Source organism: Sciurus vulgaris, assembly GCF_902686455.1.
Source record: "Sciurus vulgaris genome assembly, chromosome: X".
NCBI lineage: Eukaryota > Metazoa > Chordata > Mammalia > Rodentia > Sciuridae > Sciurus > Sciurus vulgaris.
This window is the reverse complement of record NC_136471.1, coordinates 67379246-67404394: the sequence shown is the minus strand read 5'-3', so window position 1 is coordinate 67404394 and position 25149 is coordinate 67379246. Positions and strand designations below refer to the sequence as shown.

General features: G+C 33.3%; 1 pseudogene across 1 annotated transcript in view; it reads left to right on the top strand.

Moving 5' to 3' along the window:
• Window positions 1–24508, top strand: part of LOC306651567 (S-phase kinase-associated protein 1-like) — a 44460-nt pseudogene extending 19952 nt beyond the window's left edge. Inside the window, exon 3 of the transcript in view lies at window positions 23907–24508. The product of the transcript in view is annotated as an S-phase kinase-associated protein 1-like (transcript). The remainder of the gene's footprint in view (window positions 1–23906) is intronic.
• The last annotated feature ends 641 nt before the right edge of the window (window positions 24509–25149 follow it).

Sequence of the window (25149 nt, the reverse complement as noted above, 5' to 3'; positions counted from 1 at the left end):
AATACAGAAAAATTTGACAAATTTCTAGACATATATCATTTGCCCATTTGAATGAGGAACTCAGGAAACCTAAACAAACCAATATCTAATAATGAAATTGGAACAGCAATAAAAACACTTTCAACCAGAAAATTCCAGAACCAGATTCTCACCTGAGTTCTTCTAAATCTTTAAAGTAGAACTAAATCCAGTCTTTCCCAAATTATTCCATACAAGGGAACACTCCAAAATGTATTCTATGAAGCCAGTATAATAATGATACCAAATCATACAAAGTCATATCTAGAAAAAAAAAAAAAAACAAATAGGCCAATATACCTGAGGAACATAGCTGCAAAATTCCATAATAAAATATTAGCAAACTACACTGAAAACCCCATAAAGAAAATAATAGATCATGATTTAGTGGGTGTCATCCCAGGCATGGAAGATTTCTTCAACATGTACAAATCAATAAATGTAATTCACCCCTTAAACAGAATTAAGGACAAGAATCATAAAATTATCTCAATAGTATAGAAAATGCTTTTGATAAAATCCAACACCCATTCATGTTAAAAATACTGGGCAAAATTAGAGGAAGAAGGGAAACAATTGCAACATTATAAACTATATATGACAAACCCAAAGCAAATATCCTACTGAATAGAGAAAAAATGAAAGCATTTCCTCTGCAATCAAAAACATATGGAGGATTTTCACTCTCACCACTTCTATTCAATATAGTTCTTGAAGTTCTAGCCAGAGCAATCAGGCAAGAGAAGGAAATTAAAGGGATACAAGTAGAAAAACAAGTCAAAATATTTATCTTCTTAATTTCTTGATTGTGTTGTCCTTTGAAGTATAAAACTTTTTTGTATGTATGAAAAAAAATATATCTCTGTTGGAAGATGACATGAACCCACATCTAGAAGAAGACCCAAAAAACATTCCATAGAATGGAGCCTGTGGAGCTGATTAATGAATTATTAATTAATGAATGATTAATGAATTCTTCAAAGTCAGAGATACAAGATGAACACTAATAAATCAATAGCTTTCATATACTCCAATAGTAATTCTGCTGAGAAAGAAAGCAGGAAAACCATTCCATTCACAATGACATCAAAAAATAAAATAAAATAAAATAATTGAAATAAAGGAAGGAGGTTAAATATCTAAACAATGAAAATTATAGAAGAAAAATTTTGAAGAAGACCTTAGAAGATGGGAAGACCTCACATGTACTTGAATAAGCATAGTTAATTGTCAAAATGGCCATATAACCAAATGCAATATACAGATACAATGCAATTACCATCAAAATACAAATGAAATTCTTTTTTGAATTTATTTTAGTTGTTGTTATAAATGGACAGAATGCCTTTATTTTATTTGTTTATTTTTATGTGGTGCTAAGAATGGAACCCAGTGCCTCACACTGCTAGGCAAGCACTCTGCCACTGAGTTACAGCTCCAGCCCCAAATGACATTCTTCATAGAATTAAAAGAAATGTCGTAAAATTCCTTTGGAATATTAAGAGACCAAGAATGGCCAATACAATCCTAAGAAGGGTGATGCATGAGGCATCACAACACTCAATCTCAAATTATACCATAATAGTAACAAAAGCAGCATGATATTGGCATCAAAATATACATGAAGACCAAAGGAAAAGAATAAAAAAACACAGACAAACCCACATGCTTATACCCTTCTCATACTTGACAAAAATACTAAAAATATATGTTGGATAAATAATAGACTTTTTACAAACGGTGCTGGGAAAACTGGATATCCATATGTCATATGATAGATCCCTATCTCTCACCCTACACAAAAGTCAAATACAAGTGGATCAAAGACTTAAGAATTAAACCAGAAACTTTGCCACTTCTAGAAGAAAACATAGTCGACTCTCTATTATATTGGTGCAGGCACTAGCTTCCTTTACAAGACCACTAAAATTCAAAAAATAAAAACAAAAATCAATAAGTGGGGCAGCATTAAATTAAAAAGCTTGTGCACATAAAAGGAAATGCTTCAGAATGTGAAGAAAGAGCCTACAGAATGGGAGAAAATCTTTGACAGCTAAGAGGGAATTGATATCAAGAATATATAAAATCTCAAGGAAAACCCATAACACCAAATAAATATACAATGCAGTAATAAAAAACAGAAGAACTAAACAGACATTTTTCAAAAGATGAATTACAAATCACCAAGAAATATGTGAGAAAATATTCAATATTGCTAGTAATCAGAGAAATGCAAAATCAAAACTATACTAAGATTTCTTCTCACTCTAATCAGAATAGCAATTATCATAAAATAAGTAATAATAAATGCTAAATAGTATATGTGAATAAAGACACACTGATACACTTCTGGTGGGACTCCAAATTAATACAGGAAGTCTGGAAAAATTCCTTAAAAAGGGAATATATACCACATATCACAGCTTTCCCACTCCTTGCCATTTATCCAGAAGAACTAAAATCAGCATACTACAGTGATACATCCACTTCATAACAGCAAAATTCACACTAACCAAATTAGGGAATCAGCCATGATGCATATCAATGGATGAATGGCTGAGGAAAATGTGTCATATATAAACAATAGAGATTTACTCAGCCCATAAAGATGTATGATATTATGGCATTTGTCAGAAAACTGTGGAACTGGAGAACAAAACTGTGGAACTGGAGAACATGTTAAGTGAAATAAGCCAGGATCAGAAAATCAAGGGTCAAATTCAGGGAGATATAGAAGGGCTCAGGCAGTTAGTGCAAGATGGTGAGTGAGGAGGTTAGGGACAGAGCCAGAACAAAAGAGCATGGAGAGGGTCTACCAATAAGGTCAACTTCCTGCTTAAAAAAAGCACTCATGGACACAAGTGGGGGAACCAATCAGACAGACACTTCTGTACTAATGCTCTTATGCAGGGGTTCCAATAAAAAAATTAAAGCAGATACATGGACAGAGGAGGCACCAATCAATAACAGTGAGGAGTGCAGTGGACAGGGGAGGAAATGAGGAGAGAAGGAAATTCCAGAGACCATAAAAAGAACAGACCAAAACTTCCCCACCAGATTACCAGCTCTGGGGTCCCTTCTCTTTAGAGAAATCTATCTCTGCATCTCTACATCTTTTCAATAAACCTACTTCTTGCTTGCTATCATTGTGTACTATTTTTCAATTCTTTGCTGAATGGAGAAAATGAACCCAGCACCCCTAGATGTTAACAAAACACTTTCTCTTATGTGAGCAAGGTATAACAAATTAAGATAAAGAAGGCAGGTGAGTGGGCAGAATAGTATATTAGTATATTATATGTATATAGTGAAGATCAATGGAATAGGGGAAGGAGATGGAGGGGAGGGAGGAAGGAAAGAAAAGGGAAAAATGCAGAATCAATTTAACAAAATTAGTATATGTATTTATATATGTAATATGTATATATATATATATAAAAATACATATTGCCACCAATTAAAAGTAAATAATAAATGAACAAAAGAAAAATCAATAGAGTAGAGGAGGGAGAATAGGGAAAGGGGATCTGGGAATGGGGATTGAAATGGAGTAAAACAAATTCTACTCATGTATGATTTTATCGAAATGAACCCAACTTCTGTTCCTAGCTCTAATGTTCTAATAAAATTAGAGCATTTTTTTTTAAATTGGACTATGATTTTTTAAATATAGATGTCATAATTAATGATGAAAACATGAAAGGATGAATAAAGTACATAATTTCCAAACATCAGAAAGAAATATTACAACTTTCTAAATGACTTAAATGTAAGTAAGAATAAGAAAAAGAAAAGGGGGACTGGAGTTGTAGTTATTGGTAGAACACTTGTCTAGCACATGTGAGGCACTGGATTGGATCCTTTGTTTAAAAATAAACAAATAAATGTGTTGTGTCCATAAATTAAAGAATGGGAACAGTACTAAAACACTGTATTTTTGCTTTATATTAGTGATTAATGATTAAATTAAGTGTAAAGGGATTAATGCTCCAGTTTGAAGAAAAAAATTATAGGATTATAGTGCCAAAATTTAACAAGTTTTTAAAACTACCATATAAGATATAAGGCTAAGGAATATTTGTAAGTAAAAGAATAGAAGAATTAATATCATGAAATGTGAATTTTTTAGAGTAGTTTGTCAATCCAGAAATTTAGATAGAACCACAAAATATTTCCTCTCAAAAAAACAAAGCAATAATTGAGGCAGAGAAACAAGCTGGAGGCACCACACTTCTTGAATTAAACATATACTTCAAAGTTATGATAATCAAAATAGTATGGTGCTGGCATTAAATATTGGGGAATGACAATGATAAATTAGATTGTTATTTTGTGTACATGTACAAATATGTAACAACAAATCCCACCATTATATATAACTGTAATGTAGCAATAAAAATGAAATAAAAAAGGATGATTTTCAAAACAAACATGAAGTCCAATGGAATAAAATAGAAGATGCATTGAGAAATCCATATAGATACATCCATGTGACCCTCCATAAAGGTGCCAAAAACATATATTGGAGAAAAGATAGCCTTTGTAACAAATGGTGCTAGGAAAATGAATATCCATATATAAAACAATGAAATCATTCCAGTCTCTCACTCTGTATAAAAGTCAACTCAAAGTGGAACAAAGACATGAGAATCAGACCAGAATCTCAGAAACTGATCAAAGAAATTATAGACACACAGTCAGCAAATTCCTTAACAAGATCCTTAAACTCAACAAATAGAACCAAGAATCAACAAGTGGAACAGCATCAAAGTAAAAAACTTATGCACATCAAAGGAAACAATTATGTCTGACGAGAAAGTCTTCAGAAGGGAAGATTTTTGCCATCTGATCCTCACACAGGAGATTAATATCCAGAATATAGAAAGAACTAAAAAAAATAGCAAAACCCCCCACAAATGATCCTAATAATAAATGAGTATAAGAACTAAACAGTCTTCTTGAAAGAAGAAATACAAATGACCAACAAATACATGAAAAAATGTTCAACATCCCTAGCAATCAGGGAAATGCAAATCAAAAAACTACATTGAGATTTCATCTCACTCCAGTCAGAATGGAAATTATCAAGAATAAAAAAAAAATACTGGTGGGGATGTGGTGGAAAAGGTACACTCATACATTGTTGGTGGGACTATGTTATGGTTTATTATGTGGTTTCCCCCAAAAGTTCATCTGTAAGACTATGCAAGAAAGTTTAGAGGTGAAATGATTGGGTTATGAAAGCCTTAACCCAATCAGAGAATTAATCCCCTGATATGGATTAGCTGGGTGGTAACTGTAGGCAATTAGGGTGTGGCTGGAGGAGGTGGGTCTATGAGGGCATGCCTTTCAGGTATAAATTTTGTCCTTGTTAAGAGGAGCTCTTGCTCCTATTCCTGGTGAGATGTCTTGAACTGTGTTCCCTCACCATGATCTTCCACCATAATGTTCAGTCTCACCTCATACCCCAAGGAATGATGTTGGCTGTCTCTAGACTGAACATCTGAACCTGTGAACCCTCAAATAAACTTTCCCTTCTCTAATTTTTCTTGTCAGTTCTTTTGGTCTCAACAATTAAAAAGCTGACAAAAACAGAAACTGGTACTAAGAAGTGGGGTAGTTACTGTGACTCAAATTCACCAGGTGATTCAGAAGATTTTGGAGCTTTTTTAATTTGTGGAAGGAACTGTGGAAAATTTAGTGATGCAAGCTCGAAAAGCTTTAGACTGTTGTAAGCAGAGCTTCATGGGTGATTCTGGTAGGAGCTCAGAAGACCAGAATACTGATAGGACTATGCACAGTAATGAGAGGGTTCATGAAGTTTCAGAGGAGGAGGACTCTATTGAAAATTGAACTTGAGTCCATTCCAGTTACATTTTAGCTAAGAAGTTGTCTGCATTTTGCCCATGTCCTGAGATTTTCTGTGGGGCTGATTTTTAAAATGATGGGCTTGTCAATCTGGCAGAAGAAATTTCTAAGCAACATAGCATTCAGCATTGGTATTGACAGAGTCTTTTAGCCAAGTTTATTGTGATATTCAGGAGCAGAGAGCAGAGCAGAATGATTTTAAAAACTTTCCTGTAAAAGATGAGAGAATAAAACTGGGGCTATGGAAGTTGCAATTGTGAAAGACATTACCGCCACTAAAGAAATGCTGAAGACTTTGAAGACTTTGCCCAGAGGCACTAAGAAAGATGGATTGAGGGCATCTCAGGAATTGGCAAGACCAAACCAATCTCAGGGTCAAGGGAATACAAGTAAAAATTCCTTCGAGAATAGATCAGGGAGACACCCTTCTTGCATAGAGCAGCCTAGGAATTTGTTTCATCATGCTTAGCCACCCAGGTACTCAGAGGCTGCCACAGTCAAGACTCTGGAGGCTTGACTACTGCTGGAGAAGATGGCAGACCATGATGTCAAACATTTGGTGCTGGTTCTGTGGGAATGCAGAATACTGGAGTTAGGGGATTATGTAGGCTTTCACCAAGATTTCAAAGGAAGGTAATATTGCCAAGAACACAATGGGGAAAGGACTGTATATTCAATGTATGATCTTGGGAAAACTAGGTAACAATCTGCAGAAGGAAAAAAATTGACCCTTATTTCACAGCAAATACAAAAATCAACCCAAGATGGGTTACATATGAAAATATATAGCTGAAACAGTGAAACCACTAGAAGGAAACATGGGAGAAAATCTCCATTAAATTGGTCTGGGTAATGAATTTGTTTTAATATGTCCTTAAAAGTACAGGTAATGAAAAGCAAAAATAGACAAAAAGGTCAAATTTAACAATTTCTGCCCAGTCAAGCAAACAATAATCAGAGTAAAGAGTCAACCTAGAGAATGAAAGAAAATATTTTCAAATTATACATCTGACAATGAATTGATATCCAGAATATATAACAAGTTCAAAAATTCAAACAAGTCAATAGCAAAACCAACAACTGAAAAACTGATTCAAAAAATGGGCAAGTGGAGGACATAGAACAGGGAATAGGTATATAAAAAATGTTCACCCTCACTAATGCCAATCAAAACCACAGTGAAATATCATTTTACCTCAGAATGGCTATTATCAAAAAGGCAAAAAATCATGCTGGTGAGGATGACAAATAAAAGAAAATCTTTACAGTCTTGGTGGGAATGTAAATTAGTACAACCACTATGAAAAAAAGTGTTGAGTTTCCTCAAAAAAATAAAAATAATTTACAATAGCCAATACATGGATTCAATCTAAGTATTTGACAATTGTGTATGTGCACAATCAAATAACATTTCACCTTAAAAATGAGGAAGTCCTACCATTTATGAAAACCTAGAAGAATCTGAAGAACATTATGTGAAGTAAAATAAGTCAGGAATAAAGGTACAAATACTGCATAATCTCATTTATATATAGAATAGGGAAAGAGAATTTGAACTAACAGATACCTAGAATAAAATAGTCATTATTAATAGTTGGGAGATATGGTTGGGGAGAAACTGATCAAGAATATAAAATTTCAGTTAGATTGGCAGAAAAAGTTTGAGAGATTCATTATATAAAATAGTGACTACAATTAATGATGTGTTTTTCCACCTATGTTATTAAGAAAGTAGATTTTAAAAGTTCTCACACAAAGAAAGTACATGGGGTAATGCATGTGTTAATTAGCTTAACTGAACAATTCCAGAAGGCTTAAATATTTCCAATCAATATATTATACGAGATAAATATATTTATTTTTATTTACAATTTAAACTAAACAAAAGCCAAATAACTGTTAACTCAAATAACATTCTACTGTGTATTTATTTATTATTTGTTTTATTAGAATTTTAAAATAATTTTATTCTTTGAAAATAGCACAAAGAAGTTATAATTTGATTTAGAAAACTTTATTTTTGGTCATGCAAGTCATTTAATAACAATGAAGTTTTAATCCTCCAAGTTAATATAAAAAGTGAATTTGCTTGCATCTCATAGCACAGTTTTAAGATATATAAAGTCAACATTAACAAAAATACATAAATAGGAAAAACATAAAATTAATTCATAAGCCTATAGAAATAAAACAGTAAATATATAGATTTGAATAAAATAATAAGGTCAATCCAATATTCCCATTCAAAAATGTTTGAATCCAGGAACTATACAATATAGACTCCTACATATGTATTTATTTTAAAAAGTACAAGAAGTGTACCTTGTAGTTTGTTCTGGGTAATATAGAATTTATATCTTGAAGAAGAATGATAGCTAATAAAAATATAAAATGGATAGTTTTGCTTAAGAGACTGGTTAAGAGACTGGTTATTGGATGGTATGAAAACTGAAATCAGGGCATGGAAACATGGTGTTCCACGCTATTAATTTGCAAAACCTTTGAAAGAATAGTTGCCTGACATAACTTGCAAAGCAAAGGATATGTCCACAAAATTCAATGAATTGATAAAATCTATGAAATGTTCTCTGTAAATACTTATTCAGACATAAAGTTGTGGGAGGCAGACAGAAAGGAGGAATGGGTGGAGACAGCCAATATCTGGTGTTAAAATAAAAGAATTGTCACTATATTAGAACTATTAAGATAAGAGGCTATAACAAATAATTTAATGACAGTAATTTTGAAAATTCAGAAGAAATGGGCAAATTCACTGAAAAATGTTCAAAATTTACTCAAAATGAAATAGAAAAACTAAAGAGCACTATGACCCCTAATAAAAGTGAATAAATTTTCCAACTTTTTCCCCACAAACTCCAGGTTTAGGTGGTTTAGGTGATTTCCATCATTAAAAAATATTTTTATTATTATAGAAACTTGATGAGATAATAGGAAAAATAGAAAGCCTACTCAACTGAATTATATGAGAACAGAATATCCATGATAACAAAATCCATCCAGAACAGTATGAAAAAATAGAATAAAGATAATATCACTCACGAACATAGATATATACTTCCTAAACAAAATATAAACAAAATGCATCAGTAAAAATTATGCAATAAAATAATGATATATCATGCCCAACCAGGCTTATTCCTGGAAAGAAATATATGTTTAATATTAAAAAATTGAAAAATGTAATTGACCACTTTCACAAATGAAAATATTCATTAAACAATTTTGATAGATAAAAATAGTTGGATAAAATTCAGCATTAATTTATGACTAACAACCAAACAAAAGTATAGTAATAACAAAGTAAACTTTCATATATGTATATAATTTATTTCATATAATTTGTTTGTATGTGTGCTGAGGATTGAATTCAGTGCCTCACACATACGAAGGTGAGCTACAACCCCAGCCCAGAAGTTAACTTTTAAAATCTAAATCTGGATGTCTAGCAAAGAATTTCATAAGATGATACAGTTCATGATGAATCATTGAGAATATTTCTTTGACCAAGATACAAAACAAGAATTATTGCCATCATATTTTCTATTGAGCATTTTGCTAGAAATTCTAATCAGCACAATAGAAGAAGAGAGTGGAATAAGAAGTATAAGGATTGGAAAGGAATAAAATAATCTGTCATTCACAAATAAAACAATTGCCAGTGTAGAAAATCAAAATTGAAAGATAAATTAATAAGATGAATAGATTAGCATCTGACTCAATATAAAACTTAATGGTTCTTTCATACAACAAAACAGTAAATAAAGTAGGACTAATATAATCCATATCTGTACATGAATAAATTTTTCATAATACATGTAAGACACTTTTACTGGAGAAACATTTTATACTTTATTTGCATATGTTAAGGAATACTGAAATATTAAAAAAATGTATATTTAAGAATTGGAAGACAATATTTTGAAGATACTGATATTTCCTGAATTGACCTATAGATGCAATGTGATTACAGTAAAAAATATCATCCTTTCAGGAACTTAAGCTGATTCTGAAATTTCCATGGAAGTAAAACTGGCCAGGAATAGCCAAGACCATCCTTGAAGAAGCAGAAAGTGGGAGGAATTAATTGCTCTACTAGTTATGAAAACTTATTTTAAACTTACAGTGACAGAGACAGTAGTCAGTGTAGTAATGACAATGGAATGGACAAACTGGCAGAACAGAAAACATACCAGAAATTCTCCTATTACTACATGAACATCAGATCTGTGGTAGAGTTGACTATATGAATTAATTAGGAATTATTTTTTAATAAGTGGTGCTTAGATATGGGATATAAATATGGGGGAAGAAAAAACAAATTCTGCCTCACATCACCCTAAAATATCTGATTATGAAACAGAAAAGCATAAACTTTTCAAAGACAACATAAGATTGCTTCATTTGTCAAAGTAGGAAGATGCTTCTTAGCTATGACACAAAACGTGGGATACGGTGAAAGCAGTGCTTAGAGGGAAATGTATAGTTATAAATGAATGTAGTAAAAAAAGAAGAATCTTCATTAAACAGCTTAACTTTATAACTACAGGAAGAAGAAAATAACAGCTTTGAAATGACAAAACTGACAAGCATTTTGCTACACTGATACACAAGAACAAAGACAGAAAGCCTGACAGAAAAAGAAAGGCAGAGGAGAAACATGAATTATCAAATCAGAAATGAAAAAGAAAACATTACTACTGATTTTACAGGAAAATAAAATGTAAATATAAAATAAAAGGGACTGCTACCAATATTTTTATGCCAAAAATTGGATAACCTGAATGAAATGGATAAATAAGTTACCAATATGGACTTAAGAATGCAAAATCTAAATAAACCTGTAAACTAGTAAGGAAATTGAATCAGTTACCCAAAACTTTCCAAAGAAATGCCAGGATGAGATGGCATCACTGTTGAAATCTCCCAGATACTTAAAGAAGAATCAACATCAATCCTTCCCAAAATACTTTAAAAAATTAAAAAGAAAGAATATTTCCTAACTCATTCAATGATGCCAGACAAAGCCAGTTGAAGACATTATAATAAAATGAAATCACATAGCAATATTTCTTATAAATATTGATGCAAAATAACCCAATACAATACTAGAAAACTGAATTCAGCATCATATTAAAAGGAGTAGATACCATGACCAAGGAGGATTTATTCTTTAAATGCAAGGATGATCCATAAGAAAGTCAATTAATATAAGACACTATGTTAATAAAATGAAGGGAAAAATGCAGTCCTCTCAATTGATACAGAAACATGTTTGACAAAATCCAACACTCTTTCTTGATAAAAATTTTCAATAGACTAAGAACAGAAATAAACTTTCTCAAAATAATAACAGACTATTTGTACATGGAAACCCATAGCCAGATACATACTCAAAATTGGAAGAGTGAAAACTTTTATAGTAAGCTCAGAAGCAGGACAAATTCCCACTTTTGCCACTTCTTTTCAACATAGTATTATAAGTCCTAGCCTGTCAGAGCAATTAGTCAAGGAAAAGAAATAAAACATGCAAATTAGGAAGTAAGAAGTAGGGCATTCTCTATTTGTAGATGACAGGATCATATGTGAAAACTCTAAAGATTCCCCCACCCAACTCTTAGATATAATAAATTAATTCAGCATAGCTGCAGGATACAGCATCACAACTGCATTTCTATACACTAACACTGAACAATTCATTAAAAATTATGAAAATAATTTCATTTATAATATTAAAAAGAATGAAATAATTAGAAATAAATGTAACCAAATAAGTGAAAGGATTGTATATTGAAAATGGAGAAACAAAATAAGATGATAAATGTCTATATATGACCTATCTATCTACAAAATGGAATATAATTCACCCTTCAAAGAAAGGAAATTGTGACACATTCTATAAGGTTGCACCTTGAGGATATTTTGTTCAGTGAAAAATATTGTATGATTCCATCTACACAAAGCACTTACAATAGGCAAATTTATAGATATAGAAAATATAATAGAAGCTACCAGGCAACTGAGTGGTGATGTGTAAAATATGAAGCCATTTTTAATGGGAACAGAATCATTGATATGATCAAAAATTCTGATAATGAATAATGGCAGTGGTTAAACAATAATATGAATGTACTCTATGCCACTGAATTTTACATAAAAATGAAAAAATGGTAAAATGGTAAATGTTATGTACATTTTAGCACCATAAAATTGAATTCATGATATTAATAATTGAGAATCACTGTTTATCATCATGTTGTATACTTTAACAATAAATTGCCTGTATTTTCCTTCAGAAAATATTTTCTCCTTCGAAAGACTTCATAACTCACTCAAAAGAACTGTAATTTGAGAACATATGTAATGCTCATTTTTAAATAATAATTTTTATCCAAAAGAAATTATAAAAGTTCTACAAATAACCAATACTTTGATTGGTAGTATAAACATGAATGTCCAATAAACATATTTTGATGTCTTCAAGGATTAGTGAATACATATTAAAACAATGGTGAAATACCAGGTTACACCCATAGTATTGGCAAAAATAGAAGTCTCATGAGAGCAAATGATGGGAAAGATGTATGGCAATAAGAACTCTCATACACTACTAGTGTCAGGAATTTGAAATGATACATTTTATTTAATACAATCATTTGACAATATACAACAGTGAAAAGATGGGTGAAATCACAGAGGAATGGTCCACTTCAATTGTAAATGATGCTTTCTTAAGTTGAAGAATACATGCAAGATTGGTAATATTGTCATCTAAGATTCTTTATATCTAAAGTATTCCATTATTATTCTGATGGAGACTAATTCATTAATTTATTCTTCATTGTTTAGGGTCATTATATCAATAATCCTGGTGCTCACAGATTTCACATATTCCACTTCATACCGATGTTCCAGTGGGGCTAAGACCGTGGAATTATATCATGTGATTTGAGCCCAAGTTTCTAGAGATTTTGAAAATTGACAACTTGTGTGTACTTGGAGTATTATGGGCTTCCACTGTCCCAAGACCTGCTAAATTATCAGGGTAATGTCCTGTTTTAACAATTCATTCAGTGAAAAAAATATGTCATCCCAATATAACAATGTAACACAGCACGACTCACAGGAGTTTAGTTAAAATATTTTTAAGTATCCTTTCAGCACAATGTTTAAATCATCAAGGAAGTGGCATGTTGCAAGTAAATAAAACACTTTATTTCTGCTGAGTATCAATGATGATGACAGTAATAACAGTAATAAATAGTCTATATAAAACTGCAGGCTAAATATTTCACGTGAATTATTTTAAAGTTCTTTTACATTTTTCCTTTAAATATTTGTATTTCAATACATAATTATAATTTTTCAAAACAATATATCATTTTTCTGATTGACAAATTTCATTTTAGAAAATAATAAAATAAAGAATACCAAAAAGCCAAAAAATTTGTAAATTTTTGGTGGACATTTTTCAGGTATGTGTGTATGTGCATTTATATTTGCATAGAAATAATTCAAATTATATTTAAATCATATGCTACAAAGGTTCACTCAAAGCAAAATGCACTTTTCCTTAAAATATGTCTTTTAATGACTTTATTATTCAATTGTGTTGCCTACCCCAAGTTATGCAATCCTCAGTTGCTGGACATATTGCTTGTTTTAAATTTTGTGATATTCCAATTCTTCAGTGAATACCTTTATTTATAATATCTGTTCAAATATTTGATTATTCAAAACAAATTATATTTGAATTGCTGAGTCATAGGTTATGCACATTCTTTAAGGCTTTGGGTACACAGCACCAAATTTCCCTTGAGAAATATTCTACCAAATTACGATATCACCAGCAGAAGGCTCTTCTTTCATCTCACCTTGTCTGGCCCTGAAATTATTATTCTAAATTGTGAAAACCTACAAAGGAAAATGACATCTTATTTTAGCTTACATTTCTGAGTTTACTGTAATTTAACTTTTTCTTCTTTTGTGAACTGCTTGTTCATGTCCCTTAGCTCATTTTTTAAAAAAAATCTAGTGTTAGTCTTTATATAATTGGCTTGTAAGAACTCTTACAAAATGCATTAATTCTTTATCTGTAATATATGTTGCAAATATTTTCAAGGCAACTATTTGCTTTTTAAATGGTGTTATTAAATCTCTCATTTCCCACATCTTTTTACATTAACATCTAGAAATATCTTTACTGCTATAGATCAGATAGTTATTCATTTATATTTTTTGGTATTTTATACTTTCAAAATTTGACATTTAGTTCTTAAATTCATCTAAAATTTATGTTGGTATATGATATAAGGTAGTACTTGAAATGCTCATTAAAAATACTTATTATAATACCACTTCTGGATTAATTTATCCATCTTTTTATCATAGATGGTTTAATTAAGACTCTTCAAAATTTGTGGACTGGGATCCTTTGAACTTTCTGTTGGTTTTATAGATTAGCTATTACAATAACCCTGAGAAGTGGGTATTACATTCCTACCTTACATAGGGCAAAGAGGACTTTCAGAGGTATTAATTGACAGATCCCCCAAAACTGACATATCACAGAGTAGGACTCAAGTGGTCTGGCACAGATTCAAATTATTATTGCCTCATCACTACCAGAAAGAAGACATTTCAAATAAGTGTTTGGACTAGAACAAGTTTCAGGCTATGTACAAATATATATTTGTAGGTATGGCCTTCATATTTTAATTTGATCATTCAAATCACAAAATTGTATTTCATTCATATTTACTGGACTCAATATTCACACATGGAAAGACATATAGCACACAATCCATCTTAACATAGTATTCTCAACCTTAACTTTTATTTTATATATATATATATATACATATATATATATATAATAACATTATATGCCCAAACCACTCCTGATTGTGCATTATAGGCATTCAGAACTTGCCTGCTTCTCCAAAAAAGGTAGAATTAAGTCAACAGGAGTGTATCTGCTTATTGAGGTAGATGACTGTGGGAGAGTGCTAGAATGCAATAGTGGAGAGACATTTGCAGATTTCCAGAGGTTTTGGATAGTGAAATATTAGGAGAAATAGAGTGTTCTAGCACTGAGATCACATGGCAGCATGGCAGAATCAGGGGAATGCCCCCTTAGAGGGGGTACAGGTGAGGGAGGAAAATCTTCAGTAAGCTCCTCTAGAGTAGGATCCAGCACTCTACAGACACATAATCTGAACATACAAGAGATCTGGAATCTGCATAGAGAGCTGACTCTGGAGTTCTCTGTACCTCCCAGTATGTTGTACATTGTGGTAACTGGGATTCATCTTGAGAAGTGTCTTAGTTTTCTGAGCTCACTGCTCTGAGAGTCAAAGCCCTGTGAATTTTTCTATCTCAAGGTTCCTGAGGGAATATACCTGCATAATCTACAGCTTTCGCTGCCCCATTTCCAGCGAACTCTGACAAGAGCTGATTTAGAATTCCTTTAGTAGGAAAGTGGACTGTGACATGGAGGTGAATGGAAGGTGTCACTTTAAAGTTAACTGATTTGGAGTCTGTCAGAGCATGGGAGCATAAACTGTTCTGTGTGGTTTCACATGGGTGATAAGTCTACAAACTCCAGAATTGTGATCAGCAATTTGTGTGGATCTTACTACCTCCCAACCCCAGCCAGTGCAGTGATTCCTTGATGTTCTTCACCCACAGATATAGTCAGGGGTACACCATGGAGCCAGCATTAGTTATAAATTCAGAGTGTACATCCCAGAGAACTCTGAAGAAAATATTTGGGGAGTTCCACATTCTGTGCTAGATGCTGGAAAAGCCATACCACCAGCATTAGCTCTGACCTTGAAGTACACAGTCCTAAAAAGCCCCAAATTAGAATATTTGCCACAGAAGTACTACATTCTGTGCTAGATCGCTGACATGCTGCAGTGCTGGCATTTTCCTTGCCTTCAGAGTGTACAGCTTAAAATGATCCAGAGAGCAACTTTACCTGGGCAACTCTGCTTTCTTCATTAGCTTCTTCCAGAATGTAAAATAGAATAGAAGAACTTCAACTAGCTTCAACTGCAAATCACACCCACTAGTCATCAGATAAACACCACAAAGGAAGGAAGAAGCTGGTGAATAGCATACAGCATTTGCTCTGTCGACATGGTCCACAGCTTAAGAAGATACAAGAAGATTTGATTACCATAAGTTGTGAGTATCCACTCTTATCCTTTTATTCAAGTACCTCAGGAAGGGAATTTTTATTTTCTATAAATACCATCTTCTTGTAGCTTTTTTAAAAATAATTTTTATTTGTTCTTATTAGTTATACATGACAGTAGAATGTTTGGACACATTATACATAAATGAATTATAAATGTTCATTCTTCTGGTTGTACATGTTATAGAGTTACACTGGTCATGTGATCATATATGCACATAGGGTAATAATGTCTAATTTATTCTACCATCCTTTCTATCCCCATAACCCCTTCCCTCCCTTCACTCCCCTCTGTCTAATCCAAAGTACCTCTATTCTTCCCTAGTCCCCAAACACTTGTTGTGAATTAGCATTCATGTATAAAACATTCAGCCTTTGGATTTGGGGAATGGTTTATTTCATATTCTCCAGCTCCATCCATTTACTTTAAAATGCTATGATTTCATTCTTTAAGACTCAGTCATATACCAGACTTTCTTTATCCATTCACCTGTCTAAGGGCACCTAGGTTGGTTCCGTTGTTTAGCTATTGTGAATTGAGCTGCTATAAACATTGATGTGGCTGTGTCACTGTAGTATGCTGATTTTAAGTCCTTTGTGTATAAATGGAGGAGTGGGATAGCTGGGTCAAATGGTGGTTCCATTCCAAGTTTTCTAAGGAATCTCCACACTGCTTTCCCGAGTGTTTGCACCAATTCGCAATTCCAAAAGCAATGTATGTGTGTACCTTTTTCCCCACATCCTCATCAACACTTATTGTTGCTTGTATTCTTGGTAATTGCCATTTTGACTATTTCTTTGTTTTCTTTATATCTTTTTTCTATCCTCTTTCTAATTTTTAATCCTTCACCTCTCCATTTTTCTATTTTTTCATGTGAATTTGAATTAATTTTAATATTTTTCCATTTAAAATTATTTATATTTGTAACCTTTTTTCTCTGTATGTTACTTTTTACCCAGATTTCTGTAGCAGTTGCTTTTGCTATTGTTCTTGTTTTTAATTTACCATTTATCTGATTTTCCAAATTTTCCTCAGGGATCTGAGGATCAAGACCGGGACTTTGCACATACTAACTGTATTCTCTGCCACTGTGGTGTCCCCATCCCAGTTAAAAGGAATTTTACCTTGCTCCAGCCTGACCTGGTAATGGACATATCTTGGTAAATTATTCAACATAATGAAAATGGGTGACAAATTTCCCCAGAAGATGAACCAACTCCAAGCAACCTGCTCCTGCTCACTTTCCCTCACCTCAAGAGCAGAAAGAAATAATGCAACTGTTGTGGACACTATAACTAAGTTTCATTATTTGTAACTCCCACACCCCATGAGATTGCATTTTGAGGACAAGACTGTAAATGAATGCTACAGATGGGGAACATTGCCCATGACCCCTGTACTTCCCCCATAAAACACTAGGATGTACAGCACTCTCTGAAGAAGGGATTAAAATTTCAAGCCCATCACCATGATTGGAGAAGACAGCACCAGAACACATTCAAGTAACAGAAATATTACAAATAGTACCTGAGGAAATACTTATCCCCTGACTCCAATAGTAGACATAACAACAGAAGATACACACCATTTACACTGCTATTTACACCACAACTTTCTGAAATGTTAGCAGGACTCCCATCTTGTAATATTTACAGGGAAAGTGTCTCTCAGATTGCAACATCATACTAGTTTTATCAAAACCCACAAATCGCAGCCCAAGTAACCACAGGGAGACTACAGTCCACTTGAAATCAAATTCAACAATACACAACAAACGACTACCCCAAGAAATGTCCTCAGAAAAAGACATCTGACTAGGAAGAATTTCACATGAAAGTTGAAGAGAAATGTATCCCATGATATGCACAAATTTCAACATAGAAGCACAAGAAATATAGAAGATGACAGTGGTACCTCCTAACATTTATAATGTTAACAGTTTTCAAAATATTGAAAGTGGACATTATGCCAAAAAACTGAAAAGAATAATTTTTTGTACTGAGGATGGAACCCAGGGGTATTTTCCCACTCTGCTATATCTCCAGCCTTTTTCATTTTTTATTTCAAGACAGAGTCTTGCTAATTTGCTGAGGCTGTCCTTGAATTCAGTCCTAACTGTCTCAGCTTTCCAAATAGCTGAGGTTATTGGCATGTGTCACAGTATCAAGCTTAAAGGAATGATATTTTTTATAATCTCAAGGAAAGTCAAAGGAAAACAAACAATTGAGTAAATTAAGAGGAAACATATTTTCAAAAAGGACCAACTGGAAATCTTAGAAATTTGAAGACTGTGCTAGTCAGCTTTTCATCACATTGTCCAAAATACCTGACCAAAAAACAAAACAAAACAAAAACCTTACGGGCGTAAAGGTTTATTTTGGCTGGCAGCTTCAGAGGGTTTATTAAATGGTCAGCTGGCTCCAAGGCAGAGAGAAAACTGCTCAGTTCATGTAATCTGGGAAATACAGAGCGAAAAGAAGGGGGACGAGGAAAATATAAACTCCTCCAGAACACACCCACCCACAGTGACCTACTTCCTCTAACTATGTTCCAGAAGTGCAATAAGATCTCAATGGTTTAATTCCAATACACTGATGAGGTCAGAGGCCTTAGGATCCGAACATTTTCTAAAAGCCCCAGTTCAGTAGCATGTTGCATTGGTGACCGTGATTTGAACATATGAGCCTTTGTGGGGACATTACAGGTCCCAGTAAGGCAGAAGATTCAGGTGAATGCTTGAGTAATATACTAGATGAAGCAGAAGGAAAAAAATGAGTTGACAAAAACTCATTCAAATCAATGAAGAAAAAATGAAAAGAATGTACATGATCTCTGATACACTTGGGTAGACAGAATTAATATTGAAACAATGGCTATACTACCAAAAGTGCTATAAAGATTTAATGCGATTTCTATTAAAATTCCAATGATGTTCTTCATAGAAATAGAAAAAGGAAGTTGTGAAATTCATTTGGAAAAATAAGAAGCCCAGAATAGCCAAACAATATTCAGCAAGAAAAGTGAAGCAGAAGGTATCACAGTACCAGAACTTAATTATACTACAGAGCTATAGTAACAAAAATAGCATGGTATGGACATCAAAACAGGCATGAATATGAGTAAAATAGTGTAGAAGTCAGGGAGACAAATCCACATAAATACAATTATCTCATACTAAAGAAGGTGCCAAAAACATATATTGGAGAGAAGATAGCCTCTTCAACAAATGGTGCTGGGAAAACTAGAAATCCATATGAATAGAATGAAATTTAACTGCTTTCTTTCAGCCTACACAAAACTCAAAATGAATCAAATACCCAAGTATTAGACCAGGAACCTACTGGAAGAAAATATAGGCCCAACACTCCAACATGTCAACTTAGGAACTGACTTCCTCAAAGAGGTTCCTAACGTGCAAGAAGTAAAATCAATAAATTGGATGGTGTCTAAGTATAAAGCTTCTTTACAGCAAAGGAAATGATCAATAGTGTGAGGACACAGCCTATAAAATAGGAGAAAATCTTTGCCACCTGAACCTCCAATAAGGTGTTAATTCTCAGGATACACACACAAAAAAATGCTTAACACTAGAAAACAAAACAAAAAATATAATCTAATCAATAAGTGGGCAAAGAAACAAAACAGACACTCCTCAAAAGAAGAAATATTAATAGGTCAATAAATATATGAAAAAAAGTTCAACCCCTCTTTAGCAATTACAGGAATGCAAAGTAAAATTACACTGAGATTTCACCTCACCTCAACCAGAATGGCAAATTTCAAGACTACAAATAATAGATATTATGGGGATAGATATTCGAGGATGTGGGGAAAAGAATACATTCATACACTGTCGGTGGGGCTGCAATTAGTTCAACCACTCTGGAAAGCAGTATGGAGGATCCTCAAAAATGTAGGAATGAACCACCATTTTACCCAGTTATCCCATTCCTTGGTACATATCTAAAGAGTGATGAATGCATAAAGCAATTGTGGTATATAAAAATAATGGAACATTACTTAGCTATAAAGAAGAATGACTTTATGATTTTCACATAAATGGATGGATCTGGAGGCTATCATACTAAGTGAAATAAGCCAATCCCTCCAAAATACAAAGGTCAAATGTTCTCTCTGATATGTGCATGCTAACCCAAAACAAGGGGTGGGGAAGGGAAGAACAGAAGTTCAGTGGATTAGCCAAAGGGGAATGAAGGGAAGGGATTAAGGATAGGAACAGAAAGACAATAAAATGAATCTGACATAACTTTCCTATGTATGTATATGTATACCATAGTGAATCTAAAATTGTTTACATCCATAAGACTGGGATGCTAATTAGAATAAGATATATTCCATGATTGTATAAATATATCGATGGATTCTACTGTCATGTGTAACAACAATAAAAAGGAGTAAAACTAAAAATGGTCAATCATTCACAGAATGGGTACCCTGGAGGGAAAAGATCTGAGTAGTAAGGGCATATATAAACTAATCAGTGAAAAAACTTGGAAAATTCACTGAATCTTGGGAAAGAAATGGACCTTCATATAGAGGAAGCATTTACAACCCAGAATAAAATGACCAGAAATGAACATTTCCAAGACATACAGTTAAATTGCCAAAATTTCAGGACAAAGAAATAAAGTTAAAAGCTACAAATGCTGGATAAGGTGGTTCATGCCTGTAACGTCAATAACTTGGAAGACTGAGGCAGGATGATTGCAAATTTGAGGCCAGCCTAGGCAACTTAGCCAGGCCCTAGGCAACTTAACATAGCAAGACCATGTCTCAAGATAAAAAATAAAAAGGGCTGAGGATGCAGCTCAGTGATGAAGCACCCCTGGGTTCAATTCCAGGTACAAAACAATGCTACAAGAGAGAAAGAAATATCAAGTCAATTTAAAGACAAAACAATTACAATAAGAGCAGTTTTCTCAGCAAACACTCTAAATCCAAGAAAGGCAAGAAACAATGAATTTCAAGTCCTGAAAGAAAATAACTCTCTACAAAGATAAGTATAAGCAGCAAAGTTACCTTTCAAAATTTAAGAAACAAATACCCTATAAGATAAACATAAACTAATGGAATTTTTGACAGCTAGACAAGCATTGCAGAAGATACTTAAGGGAACCCTATACCCAGGAGTGGATCAATGATGCACAAAATCATGAGAATGTAGGAAAGAATAAATCTCACGAGAACAGACAAATGAATAAGAAAGTGGAAAGAATCACACATTATCAATGTAGTAAACCATCAATGTCAATGATGTACAAAATAAATATTGAACATACAACCAGGAGAAAATCAACATATGAACAGGAACAATGACACTCCTTTCGATAATAATCATGAATATATATGGTCTTAATTCACAAATTATTTGAGACAGACTAGCCGGTTGGATTAAAAAAATCTCAACAACATGCTCCCTATAAGACAGCTGACCTTCAACATGAACTTTGTGAGAATGGTCCTACATCCTCTATCTACCCTGCTTTTTGAATAAAGTTGCCTTTCTTGCCTAAAAAAGAAGGAAGGAAGGAAACAATGCAATGTATTCTGGCAAGATTTCTAATATCTCATATGTAAACATTTCAATGGTCTTTGATTTCCATAAGATAATACTGGAGACAATTAAGTGTTTGATTATGTGTTATATAACAGTGCCAGCTGAAATTGCTCTTAGTCATTTTGTTGTTTCCTGTTTTGATGTATAATACAGTCTTCATAACAAATTGGGTTTTCAAACAAGATATTTTCATTCTAGGGAATAACACTTTATTCCCTAAGATTTCTAGAGATGGGGTCTGAGAATCATGTAGTTTTAATGATTTGTCTGTGCTGGCTCACAATAAGACTGCTACCATCACAGAACTTATTACAGTGGTCATTGCAGAGCAAAGGTCTACGGAAGAAAATTCAATTTCCAGTCCTCCCTGCTCTCATAGCAGCATGACACTTTTTCTTATGTTCTCACTTACACATGAAGGCAACAGATCCAGACTTAACTTCTTATATAAAAGACAGTGAGGTTTTTCTCAGTTACTAACACCTTTCTTTTCTAATTCCCTGTGCCACTCCCTAGAAGTCAAGAAAGCGTTTCATTATACCCCCCAGCAGCAGCATAATTCTGCCAGCAATTTCACTTAATGTAAACTCTCTCTAGGGGTTTATATTTCATCTCTGCAAACTTTTGAAATTTTAACTCAGAAGATTGACTCAAAAGTTAGAAGAAATATAACTTTTAAGTAAAAGAGAAACACATGTAATAACAGTTTGAATTTAAACATTCACTTTTATGGTTCAGATGAGATCAATTAAAAGGCAGTACAATTAACTAGATCTTAGAAGGATCTCTGATAAAACTTTACATACCCACTACTTTCTTAAAATATCTTTTTAATTTTATTTATTTTTTATTTATTTAATTAAAATTCAGATTTCTTTCTCTCAAATAAGAAATTATGATCATTCCTGGCCTAAATATTAATGAATACTTGTTAGAGATTGTGGCTTTTGTTTCTTATGATTCATGTACAACATTATATTAATTATGGTATAAATATATATATATATATATATATATATATATTTACTATTTCCTTTGCCACAAACAAAGCACCATGTATCAAGCCTAGAGATATCACTGTATATAGCTTTATAGGTACTGTTAAATGATTAATATTGAGTTGAAACATATAAAATTCTACAAATATTCTAGAAAAAAATTATTTACATTGGCAACCAAAAAGAAAATAATGTTAATAAAATTATTTGTGTTTTTCTTCAGTGTCCTAAAAATTCTAAAGAAATTATCTACTGAGGAGTGTATTTTGTTAAAAGTCTTTTCTTAATTATTTTTGCTAAAATTAACCATGGGTGTTTCTTTCTTATCTCACTCTTTGGATTCCTAGTTAGATCTTTGGATACATAATTCCCAGTGATTTCTGAATGTTTACTGGTGTCTTAAACTTGCATATAAAATGGAATTCATCTTATGCATACTTACATCTCTTTCTGTATCCCCAACTCAGTTAATGGCTTTGCCATCTATACAGTCGTTATATGCTCATGTCTCACTTTCCCACATTTAAAGGGTTGTCATGTCATTTTGACTTGTCCTTTGAAATCTTTCTTATATCTACCTCTTTCCTTAAAAGTATATTAACATTCTAGCTAGGTGCAGTCGTGCATGCCTATGATTCCAGCAACTTGGGAGGCTGAGGCAGAAGGATCACAAGTTCAGTCAGTCTCAACAATTTAGTGAGGCCCTAAGCAATTTAGTCATACCTGTCTCAAAATAAATAAAATATAAAAAGGGCTGGGGATGTGGAGAAGTAGTTAAGTGCCCCTGGGTTCAATCCCTGATACCAAAAAAAGTATAATTTAGGTCCTCACTACTTCTCAACTGTAGTATAACAATGTCTGAATCTGTTTTCCATGTGATTAATTTCTTTCCACATCAATATAGTATCCATACTTCATAATGAAATAAGTACCTGAAAATATGGCTCAATTTTTATAACTCTGTTGTTAATGTTTCTTTATTACCTACAGCGTAAATCTCAAACTCATTATGACAGTATTAAAGGCCCTACACATTCTCTTCCTAGTCTACCTTAGTTTCCCTGCCCATATTCTTTTTTAAAAATACCCACACATCTCACACTCAAGCTAAATCAAGCACCACACCAGATTAAATAATAGCATGCCCTCTGTGAAGCCTTATTCAAAACCTTTACTCCATAAGTTATGCCTTGTATTTTTCCCTCTCCAATTATGTTTTCATAGAAAACAAAGCTTCAAAGGAGTGGCCTTGTCCTGTGTCTTTTTCTTTTCTTGCGTGGACGCCACCCCACTCCCATCAGCCTCCAGCCCACCGTCTTCTTGAGACCAAACACCAAGCCTTCAATTAAGTTGCAGAATTCTAATGGGGAGATATTTGAAGTTGATGTAGAAATTGCCAAACAATCTGTGACAATCAAGACTATGTTGGAAGATTTGGGAATGGATGATGAAGGAGATGATGACTCAGTTCCTCTACCAAATGTTAATGCAGCAATATTAAAAAAGGTCATTCAGTGGTGCACACATCACAAGGATGACCCTCCTACTCCTGAGGATGATGAAAACAAATAAAAGGGAACAGATGATATCCCTGTTTGGGACCAAGAATTCCTGAAAGTTGACCAAGGAACACTTTTTGATCTTATTCTGGCTGCAAACTAATTAGACATCAAAGGTTTGCTTGATGTTACATGCAAGATTGTTGCCAATATGATCAAGGGGAAAGCTCCTGAGGAGATTCTCAAAACCTTCAATATCAAAAATGACTTCTTGAAGAGGAGGAAGCCCAGGTACACAAAGAGAACCATCGATGTGAAGAGAAGTGAAATGTTGTACCTGACACTGTAACACTATGAGTATTGTTTCAGATACTAGTTGCACTGCTCTGTTTATAATTGTTAGTATTAGACAAACAGTAGACAAATGCAGCAGCAAATCAATTGTATTGTCCTTATTGCATGTATAGTTTGAGTACAGACTCCAAACCTATGGCTGAATTTCTCCTAGTATGAAAGTTTCTTTTTTCTTTACTCTGAATAAAACTGAACTGTGGTTCTCTGTAGAGAGTGGCATTTTGGGCTTTCCTTCCTTTTGTAAAGCAATTTCTGCATAGTTTATTGTCCAGTTAACTTCAGTGAGCTTTTAAAAAAGTTGGCATTGTAAATAAAACAACTTGCAAAATGTTTTCTGAAATAAAATTAACAAAATATTGTATTTATTCATGAGTTGGAAACTGGAAAAAGGCTACTTGAAGTATATGTTTTCAGTTGGGAGTGTTAGGATGTCTTTCAGCCTCCTGGACTCAATCAGTATCACTGGGATTGATTACCCTGTATGTGACAGGGCTCCCTTAATTGGACCGAAGGACTTGGGTTTTTCGTTTTTGTTTTTGCTTTTTTAATCTCAGCTTTGAATATGTTGCCTAGAGACTTAGTTATTGCCCAGTTTGTGGATTTGGGGGGCAGAA